The sequence below is a fragment of the Agelaius tricolor genome, unplaced genomic scaffold (assembly GCF_023055355.1).
Source record: "Agelaius tricolor isolate 1412-34295 unplaced genomic scaffold, bAgeTri1.0.p SCAF_24, whole genome shotgun sequence".
NCBI lineage: Eukaryota > Metazoa > Chordata > Aves > Passeriformes > Icteridae > Agelaius > Agelaius tricolor.
Genome location: NW_027269284.1, coordinates 1988693 through 2009240, shown reverse-complemented (window position 1 = coordinate 2009240; position 20548 = coordinate 1988693). Strand labels below are relative to the sequence as shown.

At 41.1% G+C, this 20548-nt stretch overlaps 1 long non-coding RNA gene across 1 annotated transcript in view; it reads left to right on the top strand.

Annotated features, from left to right (window-relative positions):
• LOC139599767 (uncharacterized) overlaps positions 1-20548 on the top strand; it is a 42545-nt gene that overhangs the window by 8095 nt on the left and 13902 nt on the right. Inside the window, exon 2 of the long non-coding RNA XR_011682299.1 lies at positions 18466-18572. This is a non-coding gene — a long non-coding RNA (uncharacterized lncRNA). The remainder of the gene's footprint in view (positions 1-18465; positions 18573-20548) is intronic.

Sequence of the window (20548 nt, the reverse complement as noted above, 5' to 3'; positions counted from 1 at the left end):
CCTGGATCCCTGGAAGTGTCCAAAGCCAGGTGGGACAGGGCTTGGGGCCACTTTGGAGCCAGTGGAAGATGTCCCTGCTCATGGCAGGGGGTGGAATGGGATGATCCTTAAAGGTCCCTTCCAACCCAAGCCATTCTGTGATTCTGGGGTTCATGGAGATGATGGGAATCAGTAGTTCCACCTGATCTCCAGTAGGAGTTGTCCATGTTCTGCAGTTTTAAAAATCAGGTTTTATTTAATAGCATTACTTCCATGCAGGAGTAGGTTTTCATGTACAAAGGAATCATCAAATTTCTGTGAAAAATGATAGATTTCATAAAAGCTTCTAAAAGCTTTTTTTTTCTGTCAAACAAGATAACATCAATCCACACAAAAAGTGCCAAAAGAATTTAATGTCAGCATCATTAGGATATAAGTTGTTATGTCCATTCTCTTTCACTTATGAGTACATTGATAATTTTGATTTATAGTAGTGTTATCAGGAAGTTGGAATAATACTAATTTATTAGGAGTATCCTGTAACTAATAAAATAAATATTAGAAAAAAAAGGATCTCCTGGATAAAAAAGGTACCACAGGACAGGCTCTCCCCTTCAATGGTGCAAAGACTGTGACCTGTCATAATGATTTTATCAATAATATATCAATTAATAGTTAAAGCTCCATCATTTATAAACCAGAGACTCAAATAGGTCTTTCTTTAGACTGTGATGACACCTTGGCAATGAGAGAAGTGCTAGATGGAGAATAATGATTGATCAAATTGTTAAAAATGTGGAAGTGGATTAGAACAAAAAAACAAGTTGCAGTATAATTGTAAGGAACTCATGCTACAAACTGTCACTTAGCTTTTGTGCCTAGAGAGGAATAACAAGGATAATAAATATGGGTTTATTTCTTCCTCAGTGAGGAGGTTTCTGATTAAAAAATGCTCTACTTTTTTTTTTTTTTTTTTTATTATTATTATGCTATACTTTTTAACTCCCTTGCTGCTGTGGACCAAATATTTATAATATGTTGTTACTCCAGATTTGCATATGAAAAGCCAAGTGATGACTGAGTGATTTTTAGTGTGGACAATCAAAAGAATTTGCTTTGATTAAAGAGTAAAAGGGTTGACTTTAAACCCTAATCGAGTTTGGGAATATAAAATGATTGCCAACAGATAGGAGTAAAATGTGGAGGGGGAAGAAGAAGGGAGGGAGGGAACAGGGTGGGGAAGGGCCACAGATATTTCTTAGCAGGGTCAGCATCCACACACCACAGTGTCATTTACCTTTGTCTAATTCATCAGAGGTAATGTTGCATTGCATGAGCCCTGTTAAATTTCACTTCAGCCATTCACAGACTCCTCGAGCAGACATGACTAATTTTACGGATTTTTATTAACCAGGGTGTGGAGATTGGATAAGATGATGCTGAAGAAAAGCCAGTTGTTGTATCTCTCCATGTAGTTTTTACAGAGCAGCTGCCAACAGTGGGGATGCCAGTGTGGCAATGAGACACAAAGACACCTCTGAGTGGAGATTTCTCCTCTGGCTGGGGCAGGTGATGCCATGAAGGCTCCTGTACTCCAGGAGCAAGATGCTCCCTGAGGATGGGGTGCCCTGTTGGAACCCTGGATGCTGAGAATTTTAAACTTTCTCTGCTGAAAGGCACAGACCCACAACAGAACACTGCATTTGACCTGAGGCTGTAAAGAAGGTTCCAAAATTGATTGATAGCACTGGGATTACGGGTGTGGAGTTGGTTAGAAGTGTGTAATATCACAGGGTGGAAAACTTAGAGTTTGGGGTTTTAGAATATAGTAATTGATATGAAGCAAGATGGAGGTTTTAGGGCAGAGGCAGGTTGTTCTTCTTTGCCTTCTTCTTCCTTCTTCTTCATGGGTTTGGATGATGTTTTGCAATTGGACAGAAAAGTCTGCATTGTGGGCTTCAAGGGATCAGTTATTGGCTTAAAAGGGAAAATAATCCAGGTGTCATTTCTTAATTGGACAGTTTAGTTTTAAAAGACCTTGTAACAAGAGATTGTTGGCCATTTTGTACCTTGCTAATGAAAGACTGAAGAACTGTTGTGAGGCTGTTTTACTGGTAAGAAATAATGGACACCTGAGTCCGAACATGAACTACTCTCTCAAGTGCTTTCAATACCACCCTCAACAGAGGTAGAAAATACGAACAGAGAATCCACATTTCCAGCCAGATTTCCTATTTGGCTGGAGCAGGTGAAGGCTCCTGCCCTCCAGGAGCAAGATGCTCCCTGAGGATGGGGTGCCCCTTTTACAGTTTGCTCAGCTGGGCTGTGCTCAGTGGTCAGCAAGGAGAGCTGGACTTCTGGCTGGTCACATGTCTTGGCTGAACATCATTTTCTCCTGGCAGATCAGCTGGTCACTTGTGCTAATATTTATGATGAATTTATACTGTCCAGGCTCTGCATTCAGCGTATTTTTCATTCTTCATGGGCTGTAGAGGGATCCTCAAGCCTTACCTGAAGCTAGACCCCTAATGGTAATGGGAAAACAGCTGAAAACCTTGTGCAGCACCACTGGTTGAGGAGGTTTTCACTTTTTCTTTGCTGTGGCTCACACTGGATTTAGGCAAAATAAGTTTGCAGTTCAGGGTGCAGCTCTAAAAATTCTGTCCTTTCCTAGAAATCTGTAGAAAAAAGTATTTGCCAAACTTACAGCAGTGCTTTGACCATTTCACAGAAGACCTTAGACACAAAATTTAAATCATGTTATGTGCTAGGGCTCCACAACATCTGCATTTACAAGAGATCACAACACTGTGCACACCCCGAGCCCTACAGGATTTTCTCCCTTCATGAATTCAGGCAGTTTTTCAAACAAAGCATGTATTTATTATGTATGCAGCAAGGGAAGTGTCTGCTTCAGAAAAGCTGATGTCTCAAAGGTAAACATGTATAAATGTTTATACATTTTTTAACACATATTATTTACCCAGAAGAGCACAACAGCTGCTTCGGAGTTGTTCTGGTCTCAGTGGTAAATAGGTATTTTGGCAGTTGTTAGAAACAGAAATGATTCTTTGGTTCCATTCCATTGTAGCCTCTCCACTTGTTATTCCAATGGTTGTTCCAAAGGAATCAGGTGTCAGAGGAGATTGATTTCACTTTGCACAGATTAGATTGGCACCTCCATGAAAAGCCCTGAGTAGAAGGCACCTTTTGTTTTTCATTCTGACTGATAATTTAGTCTCTGCTCCCCCTTGACCTTGTGATTTGCATGGCCTTCAAAGAGAGATGAATTCTTTCCTCCTCAGCCTCACCTGGGAGTATTTGTGTAGGTGTTCACCAGCTACCCTCATCCCAGCCAGCAGCAGCAGCAGTCCAGTTGGAGTGGCACTGATGCTGATTATCTGCTAGCACTGGCGTCACCATCTGTCCTTACGGATGGGTTTCATAATGGTTCTCAGGGCTTGATCTCAGGGTGCAAAATAAAACCAACGCAGCACAGGGGATTTGCAGTAATAATCAAAACAAATGCACCCTTATTGAACGACCACAGCAAAATGTGATAGAGGGATTAAGGGGGAGAAAAAAATAGAGAAAGAGAGAGAAAAGAGAGAGAGAGAAACAGGATACAGCTACCAAACGTAGAGACGAAGTCCTTTGGTCCAGTCCAGTCGGGGATCCGCCTGTTACGTCGGGGAGATCTCAAAATGTCTAGCTAACTCAGAGGTTTTTGTTATGATAACTCTATTGGAAATTGTGAGGGGGAGGAAACAGATACAATAAGGAATAGATGTAACAGGTAGTCCATGTTCTCAGCAGTAAATGAGAGCCATTGTCTTCTTGGTCCAGTGGTCACAACCTGCAGGCAAACATCTCGCTTTGGTCAGCTTGCCTCTCCCCACACACCTGCCCCGGGCTGGGGGGTTCAGTCCCAGTCCTTGGGAGGAGCAGAGGGGCCTTTCCACATGGGGGTTTCATGGGTCTTTGACGTAGAGGCTTCTCACATCTCAGTCTGTCTGTCACAGTGGTTGTAGACAAGGGAGGGGTCTTCTGTGGGGACCACCTGAAACTCAGGAGAAGTCCAGCCAGGCCGAGAGGTGGGACAGCTTCCAAGGCTATTGTTGCAAAAAGGTCAGGATGCTCTTCTTTTCTTCTCACCAGGTTCAGTGTAGCATACAGCAAATACACCTGTGAACAGTAGCTTAGACTGTGCTCAGGTCTCGGGGCCCTTGGCATGTAACTTTCTCCAGTGGGGCCAGACACTTCAGACAAGGGTCTTTCCTTCAGTGGTCCCCAGTGACAATCATGAGGCAAATGAGGGATATTTTGGACAGATTCTCACAACTGGTGATCTGATTCCTTGCCCTAGTCACTCTCCAGAACAGCAGATGAGCTTGAAAGAGATCTCATTGCTTTTGTTAATGCTTAGGGAGGGATCAAATGCTCTCCCATGTGCTGCAGTGAGTGCACTGCTGACTGGATAGACAAGAATTGGCCAGATGCTTGAAGACTTAACCAGACTCTTCCTCATCCTGCAGGAAAGAACCTGCCCCCTCCAGCCTGCCTCCCATAGCACTGGGACACAGGGCTCCAGTGCCTCCCCAGTGGGTAATTCAGGTTATTTTTGCATTCAGGCCTACAGCCAATCACTAATTAAGCCCCAAGAGCACACCATGTGCATCACTAATGCATCTGTGTGTTATATTTTGTGATTCTCCTGGCTGTGCTCATTTGTTATAACACCAGCTCGCTTTCCTAGCTAAAATCCTCTGCAGCACTAGAGATGGTTGTTAGCTGGGATTAGTCCTGATGTGTTTTATGCCCTGAAGTTTATCTCAGAGATCTGATTTCTCAGGTCTGAGGTAGTTGTTTCCCCACAGTTTTCCAGCCTTCCAGGACTTACTGGGGCTTGCAAGAAAACTGAAGAGGGACTTTTCCCATGGGCACGTAGGGACAGGACAAGGGGGAATGGCCTTAAATTAAAAGAGGTAAGGTTTGATTAGATGTTAGGAAGAGGTTCTTCACTGTAAGGGTGGTGAGGCCTGGCACAGGGTGCCCAGAGAAGCTGTGGCTGCCCCTGGGTCCCTGGAAGTGTCCCAGGCCAGGTTGGACATTGGGGTTTGAAGCAACCTGGGCTGGTGGAAGGTGTCCCTGCCCATGGCAGGGGGTAAAACTGGATGGGTTTTAAGATCCCTTCCAACCCAAACCATTTTATGATTCCATGACCTTCATGGCTCTAAAAACCACTTGAACTAATGGGAAGGAGTAGATTATACCACCTCTTTTGCCATTTGTGTTTATCTGTGCCAAATACAATTTTATTTTGTGTAGAAAAGCAGTTATCTGTTTTTCTCTACTTCACAGACCACCACACCAGTGCAAACTCATTTTCACTGTGATTATAAATTCAGCTACAGAACAATTAAAGGCAGCAGAAAATGCACTGGGACATTTTCTCTTAGCCTGTGTTTAGGGTGTGATAAACTCCAATAGATGGAGACAGAGAGAGCTGAGGGTCATTATGTTAAGCTGCCACAGAAGATTCTCCAGAGCTCATCTGGAGAACTCATCTTTGGGAATAAACATGATTCATTAAATCAACCACCAGAGGAAATGTTATGAGATGATCTATTAAAGCAAAGTTGCATTCTTACATATCAGGACAGAGACAACACAGAAATGTCACTGAATTGATAAAAAATGCACTTTCTTGATATTTATTCATGCACTATCTTAACATTCAGCGGTTTCCTTACAGATTTGAATTGTGTTGGATTTTTTTTTCTACTATCACACTGAGTATGGCAAATAATTAAAGCAAAAAGGTTCATAATGTTCAAAGGTCAGATGGTTCAGAGAGCCAGTGATGGGATGAAGAAGTGATCATTGTGAAGTCATAGACTGAACAGAAAGTCAATGAGGATGTTCTTACACCAACTGCAGTCTCAGGATGTATTTTAATTTCATTTTGCAGCCTTTCTTAGCAGTCAGTGAAGAGCAGTAGTCACCTCCAGGAAGCAATTCATCTCACCCTTCCAAGATATTGGGAATGAATGAATATCGTTCCAGGAGGTGAATGCCACCCTGAAATTAGTTTTCCAATCAGAGTTCTTCAGTAGCCAACTGATAAGAATGGAGAGTCTTTAATGTGAGTTCATGCAGCATTCTGTATTCACAAACCAACGTTACCTCTGCTGACAGCCTTAGATTAGATGAAAAGACAAGGCAAAGGGAACAAATGAAATATTTCACTACTGCTCGAAGATAGAGATCAGGAGAGATTAGTTCCCCTTGCTCTTAAAAGAGAGCTGTAGTCCTGTGTGCAGTTCTTGACAGGTAGTGTAGATAGCTTAATCAGTTTATGCTAGCTAGAGAGATTAATTTATTAGTGCTTTAATTTTCCCTGCACCAGCAGCACATTTACTCACAAAACAGTATTTGAAGGACTTTGTTTAACAGAGTGGTTACTGGAAGTTGGCAAACAAGGACAGTGCTCATCAAATGTGAAAGTGCCTGGGAGTATCTAATGACTGATCTGCATTTCAGGGAAGAATGTGCACTGTATAATTATTGTTTGTATCTGGATCCAACTGACAAAAATCCTTCTAGGAGGTGTTTATTAGACAAGAACTGAAGGAGGTGAAGATGTTTGGGTGGGAGATGCAGTAAAATATCTGCATTTTCTGTACCATACTGTCAGCATCAATATGGAGGTGTAGTCTAGCCTGCTTATGAGCATCTTTAATGGAGATTTCATTGCTTTTGCTGACTTATTAGTTATAAATGTCTTCAAACACTTTCTGATGCATTTTAATTTGAAGACTTCTCGATGCTATATGTCTTAGTTTTTTTATGGAATTCTAAAACCAATTTCTGTCCATGTCCAAAAGGAAATTCCAGTTATTGCGGTCTCCTGGGACTTGCCACACCTGACTCTTGCAAATCTTCTGTCTGAATGCATTTCTGCTCCTGTCTGCATCAAGTATCCAAGCTTCCTATGGCTTTGAGATGATCATAGCTTCCTTAGCAATCCTCAGTCTTTTCTACAATTTTATTTTTGTCATTTGGATCAATAAAATGGTTGGACCTCATGCAGCATTAGGTTGAGTTTATGTGTCTTCAATATTTAATTCTGTGTTACAGATAAATTATCTTTGTTCCTAGAAACTTCTCACCAGTCTTAATCAACCTTTCTATTAATTCATTAATCCTGAAACTGCCTCAAAATATCTAATGTTTTCTTCTGAATTCCTTTCTAATGGAGTGGGATCACAGTTACTGAAATGTTCATTACAGCCCTCTGAATTTTGAGTTCCTTATCCCATCTGACAGATCTTTTTCTCATGTGTCACCCCTTTCACCTATTCTGACTCCAAGTCCCATCTTCTTTGAGCTTTCTGGCATGTAATGAAAAAATACTCTAATTCTTTAAATACTTTGTTACTGCTTTTATCCATAAAAGATAGGAAGGAATCAAAACTCTTCTCCTTTGGAAAATTTCAAAGGAAAATATTGCTGGTCTTCAGCTCAAGTTTAATAGCCTGGTCATCACAAATTAAAGTGAAGACATGGGCAAATTTCCCAATAGTCAAAGAGAAGGATGGGGCAAGGCTCTCTCTCAACTTTATCTTAATTCATCCCATTCATTTACTACTTAGTACTTGAATACTTGAATCTGGCTTTTATCCTCATAGGCTTTTAGAAACGTTCATCACACAACTTCCCTGAAATAGAACCAGACTATTTCTGCTTTACAGGAAAGGATTCATCAGAGAAGCTAAATGAATACATGAAGATGAGAGATCAAGATGAAAAAAGCAGGTTGACCAAGATACCCAACCTCTTTCAGTATTCCTATTTCTATTTATTACTATTTCTGCTCAAGCATTGCATGTTCTGTATAGTGGCCTTTGTTGGAGTATCCTGCTTGATTCTGTTGTCTATGATAAATGCAGCCAAACTGCAGTAGTAAATAAAATACCACAGTGGGATTTCCAGTAACTATTTAATATGTTGAGAAGAATCAATAACTTCAGAGCTTAGGACTTGTTTTTGCTCACGTGTCCTTGAGCAAATCAGTGTCCTTTCAGGGAAGAATCCTTCAAAGCTGCAGAGCTGGAAGTACAGTTTGGGCTTTCGCTGTGAGGAAAAATACGGGTTTATTTCCTTTCCTTTGTTTCCTTGGGGTGGGTTTCTCATTGGCTGCTTGGTTCTTAAACCCTCATTCCTTGTTTATCACACACTCCTTTGGACTTTCCAAACACAGGAAGCTACAGAGGACCCTGGCCAAGGGCCTAGAAAGGGACAACTGAATACAAGTGGCAAAAATGCTGATTCTTTTTGACTCCTACCTCCCCTCAGCCCACACACCTCCTTAGTCATTACTCTGAAAAGAGGCAGCCAGAAAATATGGTTGGTTTATGGTCTTGTTAAGACCTTGCACAACTCACTTTTTTCCATTCAGTCATTTATATCCAGCAAGTCCCTTTTTTAAGGAACGTGCTGTTGCTACGCAACCAAAGGAACCATATAGAAAAAGGAAGCAGGAAGGATGAAGGCAAGAGGGGGGTAAAAAAAGAAAGATGTTCTTGGGAAAAAAAAAAAAAAAAAAGAGGGAAGTCATAGACTGTGATTTGAAAATCAAAGATAAGAAAAGCCTTTCCTTTAGCTGGATGAAGACGAGACACAGAAATTGAGGAGATTGGAGAGCTTCCTTGCCCTCCACTCCTTTTCTTGACCTTGTCCAATCACTTCAAGGTTGTGGTGCATGGCCAGATGATTAAACAGTTGGAGAAATGGCAATTTGTGTGGTTGGAGTGTCTGACTGGGATTCAGGAGGTCTGTCAGATATTCCCTGCTTACTGCATGGGTCTTAAAGGCTCACCGAAGGCAAACTGTTTAATCTCCTGTCCTATTTTCCTTCCTCTAATATAACACCTTTGATTTCTGCCTTGTCATTTTAGACTAGAAAACTTTCTTAATAAGCAATGAATAAACACCCCAGTGAGTTCTCAGGGTCTCAGCTTTAAAGGAGAGACATTAGTAGAGGATACTAGTACTAAAATAAGGAGCATCGCACCTCTCTCACCTTCCCACCCTGATGGTGGAAAACATCTTCCAGCCCTTAATGTTGACACCTCCCATTCTGTCTTATCCTCCACATTTCAAGGCTGTGCTTCAAATGCAGGAGGACTTAAATCTACTCCAGCTTACTACAGGCCTATGCAAGGAAACATTTTGTTCCTTGGAAACCCAGGCCCCTTCTGTACTCTGTGGGTACACTTCTAGATCTAATTCACACTTCAGAAATGCCCGTTTTGCTTTCTTTTGAACATCTTCTCCTAGCAAAAGTCTAGGGTGAATAGGTGCCTGAGTTAATTCTGTAAAGATGAATTGAGGCCAATGTGGTCTTCATCTCCTTTATATATGTGTTTTACCGTGTGGTGTCTCCACACAGTAGAAATCTTGCCTTCCCCCATGAAAGAAAATTTCCAAACAGAGTAAGAGAAGCAGCAGAAGGTAGAGCTGAGCCCTGCAAGAGAACTGGCAGGATGATGCTGCCTCATTTAGAATTAATTTGTTTGTGCAGGCTTGTTAAAGTGAAAGTGGCATTTTGTTTGCTCTGATGAAGGCAGAATTAATTTAACTATAATTGGCATTTCTGCTTCTCATAGATATTCACTGGTGCTCAGCTTTTTTGCCTGTGATAGAAGATCATTTACAAACAGAATTAAGAGTAAAAGCCCCCCTGTCTGTAATGACACTACGGTGTTTCCAAATACTGAGGTTTTTTTGCAGTGCTTTGAAGTTTTCTGCAGTTTTGTTTTATTAATCAGTGTGGTTGATGTGCTGGTCATTCTCCTTGCAAAACAAGGAGCAGTTGTCATTGGCCATGAAATCAGCCATGGAGATTATTGGTGCAGATTCCTCCTTGCTGTGCCTTGCAGTGCATCTTCATGAAGCAAGTCAGCTCACTCCTGATTGCCTGGAATATCCTTTGTCTGTCAAATCTATTCAGAAAACTAAATCTTTGGTGGAACCTTAAAGCTCAGCCCTTAGGCAAAGGATTGAATAGTCAAGCATCTAAGGGGTCTTGGATCAGGAGTTTTAGATTTCATATTTATCCATTTCATATTTATCCATCTCTAAGTGGGTCCTGGTTAGGATGCCAGTTAACCTAAATCTGACTAGCTCAGGGAAACATTTAGTTCATTTAGATCAACATTAAATTGATCTTTGCTGTGTGGTTTCACAGCCACTATGATAATGGAGGAATTTCACTTCCAGACAGAACTGGAAATGTCATATTCACACATGTATACTGACTGTTTTCTAAAACTCTTGATCCTTTTCCTTTCCTTTTCTTTTCCTTTCCCTTTCCTTTCCTTTCCTTTCCTTTCCTTTCCTTTCCTTTCCTTTCCTTTCCTTTCCTTTCCTTTCCTTTCCTTTCCTTTCCTTTCCTTTCCTTTCCTTTCCTTTCCTTTCCTTTCCTTTCCTTTCCTTTCCTTTCCTTCCCTTCCCTTCCCTTCCCTTCCCTTCCCTTCCCTTCCTTTCCCTTTTGAAGTCATAAATAATTTTGGCTATAGAAAGCCAGATTATTTGAGGTTATTGGCAGGGGTGGAGATCAGCAACAATCAGGTGATTTTAATGCAAGCTTCAGGTAGCTCACATTAAACTTTGTATTATCTTCCAGGGATAAATAAATGGTGTCAACAGCCTTTGACCAAACACTGCAAATTTCTGAAGACTATTGAATTGTGATCCTCAGTTTACGTAATATATTTTTTGTATCATAATGAGGTTTTAACAAAAAAAATTTAAATTATCTGTCAAATGTACCTCATGCCTTGAAAGTGATACCTCAATGGAAAAGGAAAAAAAGAAAAAAAAAATGGAAACCCAAACTCTTTGTCTTTTATTTGTATTGCCAGTTGTTAATGTTGGGCAGGGGAATGACCATAAAATGCATTTTTTTTTAGATATAAATTTCAAGTTTTGTAAAGATATCCATGGGGATTTTTTGAGAGCGAAACTCTTGCCATAAGCACAATGAAGTGTATCATGTAACTGCTGTGATGGAAAGAAGATTGACTTGCTGCCACACTGTTGTTTAAATAGCTGCCAAAACCCATGTCTGATGAATGCATTGCTATAAATGATCCCCCCTTTTCACATCCTTCCACAAAGACCTCGTTAGACAAAGAGCTTATCTCCAATACTGCAAAGATTTAGTAATATCTTAGTCATGTGTTATACTGAATCATAGAAAACACTTCATTTCAATACATATTTAGCTTTTACGAAGTAAAAGACTAAGGAAATTTGACAGTAGGTAACTCAAGATGAAGTTTTGATATGAAAAGGTAACTTTGATTAAAAAAAAAAAAAGGTAAAAATTGACCTATATTTCAACTATCTGTTTATACTGTTGGATGCAGAAGGAAAGATCACAAGCAGAACAATCACTGCTGTTTTTAAACCTGGACTGATAAAAATTCAAAAGCTTTTTGCTAATAACTGAATATTCTGAGAACAATTTTAACAAGATCTGTTCCTTCCAGTACCTAAAGGGATTTGCAAGAAAGCTGAAGAGGAACTTTTCATTTTCACATGAGGGCATGTAATGACAGGACAAGGGGGAATGGCCTTAAATTAAAAGAGGTAAGGTTTGATTAGATGTTAGGAAGAGGTTCTTTACTGTAAGGGTGGGCAGGCCCTGGCACAGGGTGCCCAGAGAAGCTGTGGCTGCCCCTGGATCCCTGGAAGTGTCCAAGGCCAGGCTGGATGGGGCTTGGAGCCACCTGGATTAGTGGAAAGTGTCCCTGCCCATGGCAGGGGGTGGAACTGAATGGGCTTTAAGGTCCCTTCCAACCCAAACCATCGTGTGATTTTTTGATTATTTGCAAACAACCATTAAGATTGTAGAGTGGAATTTACTTCAGAGAGCTGCAATAGCCCTGGCAGAAGCAGACATGTAACTTAAATTGTATGAGGCAAGAGAAAATGGCCTCAGGTTACACCAGGGGATGTGTAGATTGGGTATTGCAAAAAAATCCCTTTCCTGAAAGGGTTGTCTCAAACCTTGGAATGGGCTGCCCAGGACAGTGGTGGAATCACCATCCATGGAGGGATTTATGACATGCAGATGTGGTGCTTAGGGACATGGTTTAGTGGTAACCTTGGAAGGGTTGGGTTAAGGGTTGGACTCCAAAATCTTAGAGGTTATTTTCTATCCTAAATCATTTATGATTCTATGAAGTTGATGACCAAATATATTTGATCTATTCATAGCCTCACTCAAAATTCCCTGTCCTGGAGCAAGGGGAAGTTGCACATACATTAAACAAGCTATGGATTCCTGAGCAGAAAATGTCACCAACTCTGGGCTGGTACAGAGCCAGTAAAGCAGCTATTAAGACACCATTTCAAAAGCAGTCCAGAGTGAGTCAGGCAGCCTTGTCTATTTCCATGAGGTTCTAGAGGTAAAGGAGATAATTAAACAAAAGATATTTTTGCTTAACAGCTCTGTGTCTTTGGCCTGCTTTACCGCCAGTATCTTGGCTGCATCTGCCACGTCTGTCAAGTGTGGAAGAGAACATTTGCCTCCCACCTCTTCTTCTTTGATCCATGCCTTCAAGTTGTAGCCTTTCATCCTGATTTTCTTATGAAAGAGAGCTTTTTCTCTTCATGAAATTTCCTCCTCTTATATGACTGGCAGGGATTATCCCACAATTTCTCCATCTGGTGTTCAGAAGTGACCTTGCACGGCACTGAGGTGCATTTTGATGCTGGTCCCACTGGAATGCCTTGACATGCTGCCTGGTTGCAACCAGGAGAGATGTAGGGATCTCAGGGAGATGTAGGGAATGGGAATTGCCCAATCTTCTGCTCACACATTTTCCTGACACCTTAGACCTCTAAAATCTTGTAGCGCCTGAGCCAGTGTGAGGGTAAGGTGATTATTGTGGGGGTCAGATGAAGATTGTTAAGAAAAGAGATGTGCCTTTTGCAGTGACCCTCTGAGATGGATTCCTTCCCTTAAAATCATTATTCAGGACTAATATTTTAGAATCATAGAATGGTTTGGGTTGGAAGGGACCTTAAAGACCATCCAATAACATCCCCTGCCATGGGCAGGGGCACCTTCCACTACCTCAGGTTGCTCCAAGCCCTGTCCAACTTTAGATGCTTCCAGGGAGGGCTCAGCCACAGCTTCTCTGGGCAATCTATTCCAAAAGGAACACATAATAATAAATAAAATAACATAATATATGTTTTAACCCATTTATATCTGCTGTGTAATTTATAGCATATATCTTTTCCTGCAGTGAGCTAAAATGTAAATGTAAATGAGAATCTGGGCCCTAGTTCCATGGTTTTTAACTAAATAATTAGAAAGTTGCTTCAGTTTATGTTTAATTACCTAATGACTGTTAAAACTTTTAGAGACTGAATACTTACCTCTTCCACTAATTAAACAGAACATATTATTGAACAGGCCTTCAGAAAAACAGAACGTTCAAGTGCCTAAATTTGGAAAGCAAATACGACTGCTATGTTCTCAGTTATGTCTCAGCTCACCTCCTAATTTATAATGAATAAATCAAAATAAATGTATTCACTAATCTGTTAAGATGCTTTCATGACAGGTATGACTAACAACATGATCTTGTTCCTGTCCTTCTTTAGCAGAACTTGCCACTGTCCTGTTTACTTGCCTAGTTCATTATGTTATGGCTAAAATTAACCTGAAAATTATCTAGTACAAGCAAGTCCAAGCACAGATTTGAATCCTGTAAAATACTTGAAAATGCTAATGCAGTGCTAACAATAAAAGTAGGGTGCTGTGCAACTTAGTGAATTACTTAATGTTTTTAAATTATTTTGGAATACTCAAATGGGGATTGCATTCCTGAGATGGTAATAATAATGTTTCTTGTAGTTGTGCTATTTGTAGATATCAGTGTTCTCAAAACAATGTGATACACCTAAGAGAGGAAATTCTGTTTTTTTAAGGGGAACTGAGTGAGATTACTGTTGAGAGATTTGTTGTGAGAGTCAAAGCTATCCACAGAATTGGGTATTCAAGGAGAAGGAACCTTGTTGCAGCTGCCAGTGTTGCCCTCAAACACAGATCCTGTTTCCAGAGGATGGTTCACCTGTGTGACCCCAGTGAACCCACCATGGTGCACACACTGAGACATCCCCCACTCATGCTCCCCACTCAGTGCTACGAGCTTAAGTCTAAGCCCGATCAAAGAAAAAGAGGGGGGACTGTTATGAGGAGAAAAAGCTGCCCATTTTTTAAAAGGTTTCAGAGTTCACAGGTTAGGCCAGTTGCTGCCAGGGTGGAGTTCTAACTGTTTGTTATTGTAATCACCTGTAGTTTTCATTAGCTACCTGTCGTTGATGGTTTAGAATTCCCCCTTTTGTCAAGTGACACCCTGCTGCTTCCTGGAGGATGACACCCAGACGGTGAAGGGACATCGAGTCAACATGCAAATGACATCAGATCCAGCATGCAATGGGCAAAACCCCTCACCAAACCTAGCCAAAAACCCCTAAAACAATGAGCCAACACAAAATGAATGAATCAAAGCAATGTCTAGATCTGAAGAACAGAATCTCTTACCTGCCAAGACCTTTTTACTCCTCACCCTAACCTAAAAGATATCGGCTAGACAGAGGACCTCGAATGTTGAACCAAAAAGCAGGGAATTTCCTGATGAAATAAGGAATTTTTTTTCTCATGAGGATGGAACCCCCAGCTCTGCTCACAGACCAGTGGACAAAGCTGCAATCTTTCTCCTCCGCCGAGTCGCTCCTAGGAGCAGCAGCAGCAGCAGCGTGAGTGCGGACCCGTTGGTTCTCCCCACCCGAGTTGATAATTTTTAATAAAGGCATTAAAAAGGAGAAAGATCTCCTGCCCGTGTTTATTTCACTCAGCTTTGGGGTTTTTTTCCCCTTTGCTCTGCCCTTGTGCCAAACACGGCCGTGTGCCCGTGCTCAGCACACAGCTCATACCCTGTGCTCTGCATAGAAGTGCAGTCAAGTGGATCTTCAGCTCAGCTCTGTGCTGTGCATGATCCAGTGTAGCACTACAGCTTTAGTAAGATGTCATTATAGGCATAAAAAGTATCTTTTTTTAAAATTGTGGGTGATTTAGCTCAATGTGGTGGGACACAAATTATATATAAGCTGACTGGTTTTATGAGCTAATCAGGATTAATATAATATCATCTATGAGCTTGGTGAGATTCCTCACATTTTTGATAAGTATAAAACTGTGTCCATCTTTTCAAACTACCAATTTCAGCATGGGCTGATTTCTTTTACAGCACTTATTATGTGGGAAGAGAGACTCCATTCCATATATTGTAGCATAATACACGTCGTTGTTCACATTACTCTGAAACAGTGGCTGGGAGCACTGAGCTGCAAAATGTGTATTGTTAATCATTGGGTCATTAACCTTAACAATGTCAATGTATTCCCCTATCAGATCCAACGAAATGACTGCCCGAGGTAATAGTTAAGAGAACATTTCACACAGATGAACATATTAATGCTTTATTTGGTTCTAAATGCAGTGTGAAGGATTTAGGTAGGAGCTAATGTATGTGAGGAGGAATAAGGAAGATGAAGCACAATTGGAAAAAAGAAAGTTGAGCTTCCCAAAAGAAGGAGAGCAGTCCTCAGTTTTCTGCAGCTGAGAAGTGCATACCTAACTCTCTTTAGTTGCAGTCATTCAGGTAAAAAATTGTGCTAATTTGAAGAGGACCTAAAGATGTGAGGTTTCATTAGAATCCAGAGAATTTCCTAGTATCTAATATCCAATTTCTATATCTAATGTGAGTTCTGTGGTCAAAAGGCAGATGATGAGACTTGATTTATTTGGCTACAGCTTTCAGGCTTCTGCCTTAGCCGTGCTCTGCCTCCATCGGGCAGATCAGGTCTTAAATATCCCTTTGAAGTGAGAAGATGCCCACTACTACCCACCAAAATCTACTGCACATATCCAGTGTGCTGACCACGAGGCATAAAACCTGTGTTCAGTGGCTCCTGTTATGAGTAGAACAGCTGCCCATTTTTTTTAAAAGGTTGCAGAGTTCATAGGTTGGGCCAGTTGCTGCCAGGGTGGAGTTCTAACTGTTTGTTATTGTAATCACCTGTAGTTTTCATTAACTACCTGTCCTTGATGGTTAAGAATTCCCCCTTTTGTCGAGTGCCACCCTGCTGCTTCTTGGAGGATGGCACCCAGATGGTGACGAGGAGGGGACATCGGAGTTGGCGTGCAAATGACATCAGATCCAGCATGCAATGGGCAAAACCCCTCACCAAACCTAGCCAAAAACCCCTAAAACAATGAGCCAACACAAAATTGATGAATCAAAGTGAGGTCTAGACATGAGGAACAGAATCTAGTACCTGCTAAGACCCTTTTTACCCCTCACCCTAACCTAAGGATGTTGGCTAGACATGAGGAACAGAATCTAATACGTGCCAAGACCCTTTTTACCCCTCACCTTAACCTAAGGATGTCGGCTAGACAGAGGACCCCAAATGTTTAAGTAGAAAATTTGGGAATCTCCTGATGCTCATATGAGGATGGAACCCCCAGCTCTGCCCACAGACCAGTGGACAAAGCTGCACTTTTCCTTCTCCTCCAAGTCGCTCCTGGGAGCAGCGGCAGCATGAGTGCGGACCCGTGGGTGCTCCCCACCCGAGCTGATCGCTTTTAATAAAGGCATTAAAAGCCATTAAAAAGGAGAAAGATCTCCTGCCCGTGTTTATTTCAGCTCCTTGGACCAAAGGAGAGTCTGAGAAGATGTCACCCAGCCGCAGACTTCTCCCAGTGGCTTATTTTTCCAGCTGCTCTTTGCAGACCTCTTCCCAAGACATATCCCTCAAAGCCAGGCTCAAACTGGGTGGCAGCCTAGAGTAAATCTGGTGCTGTTCCTGGGTGCCATAATTTCCAGGGACCTGAAGGAAGTCTGTAGTAATTTCCTCCTGGTCATTTCCACATCAGCATCTGTCACCTTATGGGGTGGCTGAGAAAGCCAGTGGCACAAAATAGCCTCTTGCCACTGCCTGAAAAATCCATGTAATCAGCAGCCATTTCCCATGTTGCACTCAGGAAAAAGGGTCTAATAATGCACTGGAAATTGGATGATTAGTTCTGGTGGCCTGCAAATGGCCTGGAGGGTGTATAGAAAAATATTCAGATTGAAGGACTTCTGAAACAACTGCACTGAGCTTTTTCACTGCAGGTACTTTCCAACAGCCTCAGTTCTGGGGTTTTCACACTTCACTTGTAAGATTAAATACACAAAATTACACATTTCAAAGTCAGCTCCTATTAAGCTGTTAGATAGCCTAATGACTTGCACAGTAAACACACAGTGTGGACTCACATTTCCTACAGAAACCAGTCCATTAATGCTGCCTCATCTGGCAATGAGCAAGAGCACGGTGCTCTATAAATACCTGACAAGTGTTATCAAAAACCAGATACAGCAATTAATTAGGGACTCATTATAGGAAGTGTGATATTGCTTGGTGGGTGTTAAGAGGATGGGGCCACTGATTTTTCTAGTTTTGATTGCATTCCCTTACTTTTAGTAATGCTCCCCTGGAGGACCTAAAATTTTACTCTCCTTTCCTAATATCCTTTGCAGACAGTTATCCTGTTCTCTTAGTCAGCACTTAGCAAAATTACACTGTTTGAAATGGCTGCTGAAGATGAAAAGTGGAAAATACTATTACACAAAGGAGTGTTTGTGGTTAATGTTATGGGAAAGTTCACCTGCTAGTTTTGTTGCTTCTCTCATGTTGTAATTCCTGGTGAATCAACACTGATAATTCTGCAGGAGTTGGGCCTCTATGGTTGCATAGGCTTGGAAGGAAAAATTTGGTAGCATGTTAACTCTAAGGAAGCTTTTTAATGTCCTATTCCTTTTTGGGATTAAGGGTTTGGATGCTGATGAGGGGGAGTGAGCTTTTGTCATCAATTTTAATGAGACATTTATAATCTCTCTTGATTGTATTTAGGGTTTTTTATTGTTGCTATTTTTTTTAACTTCACTCATTCAAGCAGTCACTCTGTGAAAGCTTTTTTTAAGTACTCCAAATCTATTCTGGTAATGAAGAAATGAATGTCAAGCAAAGCAATTTTTTCTAAATTTACAACTCATTCTCTTTGACAAGACCAAAACTGACATAAAGAAAATATCCTTTACATGTAAAAAGAAAAAGACCAAACTGCAGCTCCCCAGTTACATCCACTGGGATACAGTGAGGTGGCATCTTTATCCATTACCATTTGTCTCATCTACCCCAGTCATTGCATGTCACATTTGTTTATCTGAAGATGAAAAAGTAATAATATTTTATAGAAATTAAGCTGCTGCAGCTGTTGGTAGGTCCATCAAGATTCAACTACTATTTCTGTCCATGTTCTCAGCCATCCCACTTTTTCTCTCTCTCCAGGTAATTGGAATTTGGCCCAGTGAAGCTGAAAGAAATGAAGAGCAGCTAAGAGTAAGGTGCAAGCCAGGAGTGTGAAAGGAGAGAGCTGCTGCAGCAGAGCCAGCTGGGTATGGAACTGGCATTATAGTCTTAATATGTATGTGTGCCACTGACATAAATGTGTGTGTGGGACATGTTCTGCCTTCTCTCATTTTTCAGCTTAGTTTTGGTATTTTACTTTCATTCCTTTTTCCAGAAGTATTCTGACTCTCATCAACCCTTTGGCATCATGCAGCCAGTGTAACCTGGCTTTTAGGGGAGACTTGAAAATTCATGAGATTTTGCAAGGCAAATCTTTGCCCCACTAGGCTCATTTTCCTCTCTTTTTGCAAGGAGGTACTCAAAATGACTATAAATTTCATTCTGGAAGATATCATGCTCTAGAAGTGCAGTAATAACCAGGACTGACTATTCTGGGATGAGAGTGGCTTGGTCTGGGAGTACTTTCTTTTCCTTCCATGCTGCTGTTTATCTATCCCAGAGTGGCAAGAAAGAGGCTGTTGCAGTAGATTTAAGCTTGCAATCCCACCTAGCCTCGTGGATAAATCATTAGGGCCTTGTTCCAAATGCAGCTCTGTTGCTACAAATCATCTGTTTGCATGCATGGCAAGCCTGGCTCCTGAAGATGATCTCAGATGTGCTCCTTGTGGAGCAGAGATGTGCTCAAGAAGCATAATGAATTGGGTTTTGACTGGAAAACAAATACATGACTGAGGAGAGGAAGCTGTAGCCATACCTACACCATGATAAGGAAAAGGATCAGAGATAGCAAAGATGATGCTTGTGGGTTGATGTTCAGATAGAGCTGAATCTGAGTCCTGGTGGCATTATTTGAAGGGATGTTGAGATAAACTGTTCTAGTTACTGTCATTGCTGAAATATGGGCTTTTGTCTGAATTTTACAAGCTTCAGATTTAGGTTGGATATTAGGAAAAAATTTTTCTCTGTGAGGGTAGGCACAGAGTGCCCAGAGAAGCTGAGGCTGCCCCTGGATCCCTGGAAGTGCCCAAGGCCAGGGCTTGGAGTACCCTGGGAAGGTGTCCATGGAGAGAGGGAGTGGCATGGATGATCTTTAAGGTCCCTTCCAACCCAAACCATTCTATGATTCTGAAGGAGGTATAAAATATATTCTAGTTATGTGTTATGTGTAGTAGCTAAGCCATTAACATATCTCTGTCTAAACTACAAAACTTTTCCTGAGCATTTACATAACCTCCATGTACTTATAACTGTCCCTCTTCACTGATGATACTTTGTCCCTGTTTTTCTTGTAAACAAACAATTGTGACTGAGCAGCTTTTATTTCTCTATATGAATATTTATATAGTGAATGACACTGGGATGCATTGCTGATAATCTGGTGTGCTGTTGATTGGTTCCAACTGCTTGAGAATATCTGGGCTGACAAATTTGTAATTTGTACTCCAGATAGTTTTTATTTTTTTATTCTACTCCTTAACCTTTTATATACATGGTTCAGTCTTCTTTCTGAGGCAGTACAGAAAGCAGGATAATAATCTGGTAAATCAATAAATATTGCAATGTTTCTAAACTTAGCAAAAGACCTAAATTCTAGGCCACCAACTAAGGTACCCATGCTGGGTTTTTTCCCAAATATTCCTTCATCCTATAGTTACTTTACTCTTCCAACTGTGCTCCAAAAATACAGGCATTTCATGTTCTTTTGCTTAAGTTAGCACATTTCTCACTGAAGGCCCTCAAGGGAAGTGGAAACTCTGAAATTCGAAATGCGATTTATGCTTGCCTTGTAAAATGCCAGGGAAACTGCTTTAAGACTGTAATAACCCTTGCTGCTCATTCCATGAACATGCCTATAGAAAATGTTAATTTAATCAACAAATTACAGCTTCACACAAAGCAAGAAGTGTGGAAATACTGGCAGAGGAGGAGTAAAGGTCTCTCATAATTTTTATGTTTAATCATGAATTTGAGACTCTTTATTATTTCTGCATAAATTAAGAACTTCTCCTAAATGGATTTTGCTGCACTTCCCATTCATTTTCTCCCCTGATTTACATCTTCA